The following is a 9,382-nucleotide window of genomic DNA, read 5'->3' as shown; positions in this document are numbered from 1 at the left end:
TACGTGATTGTGGCCATCATGTGAACAATGGCCATCATAGGGGCAATGACCCTAAAGCTATTTCTTCAATCATTGTGAAGGTTCTTTATATAGTAACTGAAATCGCACACGTTTAGAATATGGACTTACCATATAATGACTATAAATAATGTTCCTTAGACAAACTAATACCTCTCAATGCGTTAATAGATTGTATTTTCTTGAAACTCTTAAATTTTAAACAATCCTCCCTTACTTTGTCTAGAAGCACAGTACTAGCGAATAATCGTAATGACTATAAATATTTATCTTACACATATCATCGACTGTTATTGACTTAAAACTCTTATTCTGTTGTCGGTTCTCATATTTTCCTAAGTATCTTTGTACTAATGATTTTATGCAGTTTCTTAGGAGTACAGTTATACTAAAATTTTCCTATATCATCTTTCCTTTTTTAATTTTGAGTTTCACATTTTGTCCTCGTCTCCTTTTCTCCGCTTATTTCTTGCAAATTATTTTTCCATTCTCAAAACTCTGTTCGTATACCATACATCAGACGGTTGGATATAACTGTTTGGAAGAAGAAATGTGGTATATATACTGTATATATATATATATATATATATATATATATATATATATTGCATTTTACAACTATTGTTGTAAATGTATCTATGTTGTTTGTTTCAAACATGGGTGATAAACCAATATACTGAAATCATAATGTCGTCACTTCTCCGTTACCTTGCTAATAAACATGTTTTATTTTCTACAGAAACATGTGAAGCAAAAGGTGTTTTGTAAAATCTAGTGTGCAAAAGGGCACCCATGTGGGTCCTCATGTATTTTTATGAATTGTATTTTATATGTATATTTATTGTTATATGTATTTTTTATGAATATACAATATTTGGCATAATTTGAATTCAATTTATCTAAAAAAAATCCTCAAATATGCCTTTTTAGACCCTTATCTGGAACGAAACACACATCTGAATGGGCTCCCAAAGTTACAGAGAAATCGGCGTTCTTGAGTGTAGACAAGAAATATGTCAATAAAATAATTCACAATTGTAGACTATTTTCAAGATGAAGCAAAGTTAATGGGAAGAGGGGTTGGTTAAAAAAAATGGGGATCACTATTTAGAAAATTTACGAGTAAAACTTAGCAATTCACAAAGTTATTTTTACTGCCAGCACACCTCTAAACATAGTGATAAGGTAGAAATCGCAAAATTAACTCAAACAGCATTTCTATGTAAATCATGGTAAGGTGTAGCTAGTATCCACGATATAAGATCTCGAATGTTTAGGTTGATGAGCTCCAGGGACAAATAAAATAGTACAATAGGAGTGTAGCCAGCAGGATTTTCTAGGAGGGCCCGTCGTTTTTAATGGGGGTAGCTACAATGCACAAAGCAAAAAAAAAAAAAAAAAAAAAAAAAAGTGTTACAGCTAGTGATTTTAAGCCCTGAAAAAACGAAAATTTTGGTTTTCAGGAAACTAGAAACATTGTTTTTAGCTTTTTTCTTTTTCTCCATAAATATTATGTACCAGGTAGGTTTTATTATGCTAAACCAAGAACTCTGCCCCGGACCAAACGTTATACTTTTGTACATCACTATTTCAATTTAAGCCCTTGTACAAAGAACCTATCTATATAAGGCTAATTTTCTTTGAAATTTCACTTGATTTCTTAAAGAGTTCCTGACAAAATTATTTATTTAGTATTCTTGACTGAAAACACCATAAATGTTTTATTAATAGCTATAACTCACTTTCTCTTTTATACCAAATAGCAAAAAATCACTATATCAATCGATTGTAGCAGACGTAGTGGCAAGCTGTGCATTTGCTCATTCTTTACACGGAAGAGATACCATACTATTTTTCGATCGGTAAGAATCGGTAAATAATTCACCGTAAATTATTAATTGTTTGTAAGTTTTGTTATTTTTAAATGACTGAAGCGAGGTAATATTACGACGATGTCTTAAAAGCTGATCATTTGAAGGGTTCAGGAAATCATTTTCGTGGACAGGGTCCGATGGGCCCCCATGAGTACAAATACCCCATGACTGGCCCCCATGAGTACAAATATACAAGATAATTTCCCACCTTTGAACATTATTAACTTCTAAACTGTACAAGAGAGAAAAAAGAAACAAATTACAGCACTAAATTCCTGAGCTCAAGCTAGTGTTATTTGATGTGTCATAAACCCTCCTTCCCATTTTAAAAAAAATGACTTGGATCCAAAATGGCGGATTTTAAGATGGCGGCCATGGATGGCATACACTCCAAAAGTTGCGGCCCCTCATCAAACCTCTGTTCCCATCATCACTTTTTACTTTTCCCGTCGATTTTCAAACTTATGCAGGTGTCCGGGGACTTTTGACTCACCCTGTATAATATTTTAAAGGAAAAATTGATACCTACTTCTAGAATATGGCTAATATTCGCCCATTTACATTTCTTACTACTACCCTTGGCCACGCCCATTCTTTACAATAAGGGTACATAATTACGTATAACGGCTACAAAGTAAAGAGAAAAAACACATGACTTGTAGACAGATAGACTTTATGGCTATTTTCTTTACGTTTGCAATATTACCTTTGATATCGATACTGCTGAATATAAATTATCTGGGACCACTACTATCTGGGGACAGACTACTACAAATGATACAAAAGCTAACCATTTTTTTTTTTTTTTTTGCTCGTTTTTCGAAAGTGAAAAGAGATAATGAAATGTAACTTACCACAATGTAATAGATAACGTTATTCTATATCCGAAAATACGAATCAAAAGAATTTTCATTGTTGTCATCCATAGAAATTACAGTGTAGCCAGAATATGAATTACTTAAAAATCTAGGTTAAGGCAGCGACTAGTAAAATGAACTCAAGTATAATTGATGGGTTATCGTGTTGTCTTGGTTTCTTATTAACTACTTTTTAAATAATAGTTGTACTTATTTTGTAATAAACAGTAGAATATAAATAATTTTGTAATAAACAGTACAAAATAAATACAAATACTGTATAGTTATATTCAACCATAATTATGGTTGAATGTAACTATACCGTTTTTAGAAGATATGCGCTAGAAAAGACGAATAGTGAACGGAAGTGTATGCTTGTGAAGGAAAGTCATGGGATGAGAATGTAAAAGGAAATGGGGAACTACGAGAAGACCCAGCAACATGATAGTCCTCCAGAAACTGACATAACCTGAGATAGAACCAGAGATTTCTTGCACCAAAGGTAAGACCTGCACCATTGAGTCTTGGTCCGCCATTCTTCAATTGTATATAGTTAACATCGCCATATCACAACGCAATACTTGACTTGACTTGCACAGTATTACCATGCACACTTATCAATTACTGCCTTTATTTGGATATTTCTAAAAAAATTGAATTGGGTAATCTGTTGTTAATTCATAACAGGAGCGCCATTTCAGATTTTGCTTGGGGGGTCAAAACTCCTTGATATGAGTAAAATTCGGCATTTCTTACTGAATTGCTACTATTCTATTGATAAAATCTATAAAAATCTCAAGCTCAGAGGGGGGGGGACAATTGCCCCTCCCGGCTTCCCCTAAATGACGCTCTTGATTCACAAATATGTGTAATAAGGAAAACCTCTTTAAAGCAAAACCCACGTTGTACAAAGTATTTCTGTATTTATATAAGTATTACTTATGTTTGTTTAAAATACGCGGAGGAAATTAATCCATCTACAGTATTTGGATACCTCATCCTGTTTTCCTTGATTGAAGCAAACTACGTATATTCCTTTTCCTCCTTCTTTCCATCTTATTATGATATAATACTTCCGTTTAACTTTCCTGGCGTGAGATCACATCCTGTGTCTGCGCTTTTTATAGATTTGCATTAATGCATATTTGATGAATGTCAGTATTAGAAATATTACACTACAAGACTGAAATTGTAACTTATAGAATATCAGTCGGTAGAATGACCTGTGTGATGTAGATATATAATATATACCTAAGCAGTAGGTTCAGTTCCCAGTGCTCAGCTGCTACTGTCATCTGCTGTGATGTTATAACTACTGGCTATATCTATTCCTCGTTTGAGATCTCATAAACATGAAACGAGTTTCGGTAGACATTGTGAGGAAAACAATACTGACCTCTTTTGATATTTGGCTACTTCCTTTTTCGTTTTCTCCTCTTCAGTCTAATCATTATTACATCCCGCGGTTACTCCGGCGGAAACAGACAAATGATTAAATAAAGTGTACGATTTTGAAATAATTGGAGGAACGAGAAAACGAGAGAAGGAAAACTTGACCGGAGTTTGAACCAGAGACCTTGTAATGCCCTCTCTTTCGTCATTTTGGTACGGCTCAGGTAATCCAAGAATGAGTGTTGTTTATCATGTCATGTTGAGCCAAGGCTCATAAGTACAATACTCCAAATCGGATTATCTAACTCCCAGCATGAAAAAAAAGTATTCAGCATCTACTAGTGATATTAAGGTGGATCACCACCCGGAAGTCAGTACATATTTTAGCTCATTCCGTTAACTACTGCGCAATGAAACGTTACATATTATAAATATTGTACTATAAGATAGAGTTATGTTTCAGCTACTACACAATACACTGATTCATTTGGATATATCTTCTGACATCGAGAAAGGTAACAAATAAAAGAAAATATTTGATTCGTTTTACGATGAGCACAGAAGATGGCAGTTGCCATTAGATCTTACTGGAAGTGCTTAATTTTATGAAATGTTTATTTGAATGTGTAAAATACTTTAAAGTAACGATCTTATTACAAAATAGATATATTGTTTGACCGTTTTTCGTGTTATGTTTCACATTTTATTTAAATATTAATTTACATTTAAGGAAATAGATTTTGAGAAGAAACTTGCGCAGAATGCCATAATGCGTTGTTGCCGAATTTGTATGTTTAATTCCTGGATTGTAGCATTGCAGTTCGAGAAGCGGAACTTAGCTGTGAATTGCGGTAAGGGCCGAAAACTAATTTCTCCAGTAAGTACCCAAACAGAATTCCATGATTAATTCCTTAGTATCTGGCACCAGTAAATACTCGACACGACCTGGCAACGCCGCACTATTCAAGCATCATTTAACATAGCACTGAGAACACCTAGTGATCAAACCTTACGAAAATAGTTCTGTGTGAACCTTACTAATTTTCCACCTATATTGTCGAATGCACGTTTCATAAAGAATCAGCTAGAAAATGCATAGAGATACGTTCGGTCAATACTCAACAGTATTGCATCCAGGCCCGCAACTAGGGTTTCTGTCACCCGGGGCAAACACACAATTCGGCGCCCCCCCCCCCCAAGGTTTAGTCGAAAAGTATCACTTATGGATTGCAACTGTAAATAACATTCTTAATGAAACCAGTTATATCGATTTTTAAGTACTTTAACCCTCCAATACGCGCGCGGGCTACCATTTGTAGCCCAGCGTTTTTATTTTCCTTGCCGCAAAGTAATTCGAGATGATAACTCAAAGGGTTCTGTGTACCTTTCTATCAACTATCATTCTGCGTGTTTAGGGTGTGGTCAAACGTAAAATCGAAAGGATCTCATTGTTATTGTGCTTGAAAGTTTCATGGGCTACATCTGTAGCCCGCGCGACTATTGATGTCACGGGTGTTCCAAAGCGTCAAAGTTTTTTCATTATAGTTTGAGTGTTGATCAGATGATCAATGAGTTTGCAAAATGCCAATTCTGATGAGAAATGTTTTTAAAACCAATATTTACGATCCAAAATCATTGAGAACATAGCAATGCAACAATGAAAAGCTTATTTTTATTTCTGTAAATTTCTCGGTGTAATCCTTTGATGTGGAGCAAAGAAGAAAACTTTCCATCAACAATGAAGCACACAAGAACTCCACACTATATTGTTATGTGTACCTCTCGAACTTGAGCACTTTCTGTACCTTTTGGGCACCTTTCTGTATACTTTCTCTTTCTGTATATATGCACCTCTAAGGTGCACACAAGTGATAGAAAAAACTGATTCGAGCAAAGCATCTCTCTTTACAGTGCATTAACTAGAAAGTTCATTGAATATGAAAGAAATTGCTTCATAAAATATTAATAAATAGATCAAGATATTTAGATTATTTAATGTATAGTAAATGTTATACATTATAAACAATTAATGTAAAAAAATGATTGAAATTAACAATAAAGCATAATAAAGCATAAGTTGGACTGATAGATAACGATTCAAAATGCCTCGAAGAGCTCTCAAGCAAAACTAATAGATAAAGCTTCATACAGCCTTCACTCGCAAAATCTCTTGGTAGGCGTACAAGAAACAATTAAATACACCGAGGCGGGTAAATTATCTTTTCCGCCACAAAACTGCCCTCTAGTTTAAAAACATTACAGCAATTGCGTAACATTACAGAGCTAAACTCTTCAACCACCAGCAAGCAACAAAAATCGGGAACTTTTCGCCCCCGCCCCTATTGATAACAGCGTTTTAAACTTCAGAGCTGTTCTCAATGGAATTATACAAACAAACAGCTCCTTGTGGTAGGAAAAGGAAAGGGGGCGGATTCTCTGTGGTCGCCCAAGGGAACAAATGCATGCAATACTAGGTTTTTAATGTATGACATTACACCTATTCAGATGAGACTCTCTCTCTCTCTCTCTCTTATATATATATATATATATATATATATATATATATATATATATATATATATATATATATATATATATATATATATATATATATATATATATATATATATATATATATATATATATATATATATAAAACTTTTGATTTCTTTTAACCTCTAGAATAAGTTCCTCAAGGGAAAGGGTGCGATTTTAAAAAAAATGATATATCTTCTTTCCGGCGCCCCCTCCAACCACGCGCCCGGGGCACGTGCCCCCTTTGCCCCCCCCTAGTTGCGGCCCTGATTGCATCTTACTTCCGACTGCTGGTACGTTGCCAACGCAGGACAGCTCAACAAGGAAGAAAAGCAGAACACAGGAATTGTGTAAAATACATCAGGAATGGGTACGCAATAAATGACAATGAAATCAAGTGCAGCTTTAGAGTGTTGGTCACGTTTGATATTCTTGCTGCATATAACGCACAAACTGTTGTCGATTCATCATATGAGTTACAATCTATACACTTAAGCCAATAGAATTGCACTAGAATATCCCCATGAATATCATTATTTATCCATATCAACATCTAAGTTACGTAATTAGCACTCCTCTTTCAGATATGAATAATCCATTATTGTTCGTAATTAATATTTATTTCATGTACTTCATCGTGTCCATTACATATGTAATCATTTAATTGAATTAAAATCGTCATATCATCATAAATACAACTATATTATATAAATTTATCATATAACAACAAAAGGACGATCATTTAGTTACAGGGGGCAAACCAAACATTCGGTATGAAAAATGTAATAACCTATTAAACAAGCATGGTCTTGAATGTGTACAGGCATCTGTTAGCTCCTTCGTGATGAACTTAGTAATATATACCTACATTACTTTTCCTGACGTCAATGTTATTATTTATAAACACAACAGAGGATAATCCATTTACGAAATCCTCACGGACTCCAGACTATTCAAACTAGTACCACATATTCATGTTCTCGCCTCTTGAACAGCGCTACTATATACAGAGTTGCTTATATTTCCATTCCTAATTGTAAAAGCAGCAGAAAATCTAGATTTAATAGAAGAAAAATAAGATAATGGATTATAGTCTAATTTCTCGGCCATTAGCACCAGTACAACGGTGGTGCAGATTCATTTTAACCGTACATTAACTTACACAATAAAAATAACGGAAATAATGGCATAAATGCAATATTAACAATAACTAATAACCTTTTTCTATTGGTAAAGTAAACAATAAGGACCCATAAAAAGAAAGATACTCTTATACTGTAATGGAGACGAAACGGATCCATATCAACTTCTTGCAGCAATTTTGAGTGTCCTACCATTTAAAGAAGCTTCTTCCTTATTCTATCTTCCCTTTTCTGCGGTTTTAGCTTAATAACCTGATAGTCGTCTGCAAGGGCGCCGATCCTGGGGGGCGCTGAGGTTGCCCAGCCCCCCAAACCTCATGTGGGCCCACTCATGGTATTTGTAAATTTATAATATTTGGCATAATTGGAATGCAATTTGTCTTAAAGTCTTCATATATGCTTTCTGCACCTGAGTGCCCTCCCCCGAAAAAAAAATAGAGAGAAATCGGCGCCCTTGGACGTCTGGCAAGTGCAGATTATTTGAAGAATTCTTCTTCTCCAAAGAAATTCCTGATCATATGACAAGTATTACTGATTTTTGTAGGTTTGTTAGGAGATGTTTTGCGTATATTTGTTGCCGTTGTGTTATAGCAGTTTCAGCTGAGATAATTACTGGTCTTACTATAACCCAATTTGAACGACACTAGCGAAAACAAATTTTTATTGCACTTTTCTCGCTTGTAAATAAGTGATATCTATCGCAAGTAGGCCCAATCAGTTGCGCTAGATGCCATTGTAGTTCTAGACGACAAGGAGGCCAGAGGCAATTGTTTTTCTGCTTGTAAGAAGAAAAATTGTGTTTTCAACTATTGTTGATCTAAGGCTAAGTATTAGTTTAACAATGATTTTCTTTCAACTACTTGATGACTATATACCGGTAATATTTTAATTACCAACTGTAATGCTTCTTAATAATTTTTCTATTATTTAGTAGTGTTTAAGTTTTGTTGTTCAGAGCGAAAAAACAAATGTACAGTATGGCGTGCAATCGGGCAAAGTGGTCAGTAGAAGAGGTAGGTAAACTGACCATGTCACTGTGCCTGTTGCCACTTTGCCCTACGTTTCCAGTTGATCCAAATATTGCTAAATTATGTAATAAATTAGACTTAGTATTGAAACTAAGTTTCACCTATTATGTACTTGCAATGCTACGTACACTCATATAGACTTAGATCCATATTCTTTATCGAAATAATATATTTTGTTCTGTTAACCAGTAAATGTATTTGACTATTTTCAAAGGTGGGGTTTTGGTGGCTTATATTTGAATTATCTGTATTAAGTATTAGCTAACTTTCTTACGACTACAGGTAACCTACTATAATAACAGTTTCTGCCATTCTTTCAGATTAGGTGGACTCTTAATAGATGACTGTTGGATATAAAGATGCATTTTAACCTCCTAAATTAACAAGTCAATTGTAATCCATAAATTCTGACATCCTGTCATGGCGCCGTAAATGATACCCGATAAGCAACAGACATTGTGAGAAGAATGTCCACTTTGCCTCACTAGGTCGGGTAAAGTGGACATTTTGTATGTCTTGAAATTATCAATAATTAC

Source organism: Thermobia domestica, chromosome 18 (genome assembly GCF_964235325.1).
Source record: "Thermobia domestica chromosome 18, izTheDome1.hap1.1, whole genome shotgun sequence".
NCBI classification, from domain to species: domain Eukaryota; kingdom Metazoa; phylum Arthropoda; class Insecta; order Zygentoma; family Lepismatidae; genus Thermobia; species Thermobia domestica.
This window is presented reverse-complemented; position numbering follows the sequence as displayed.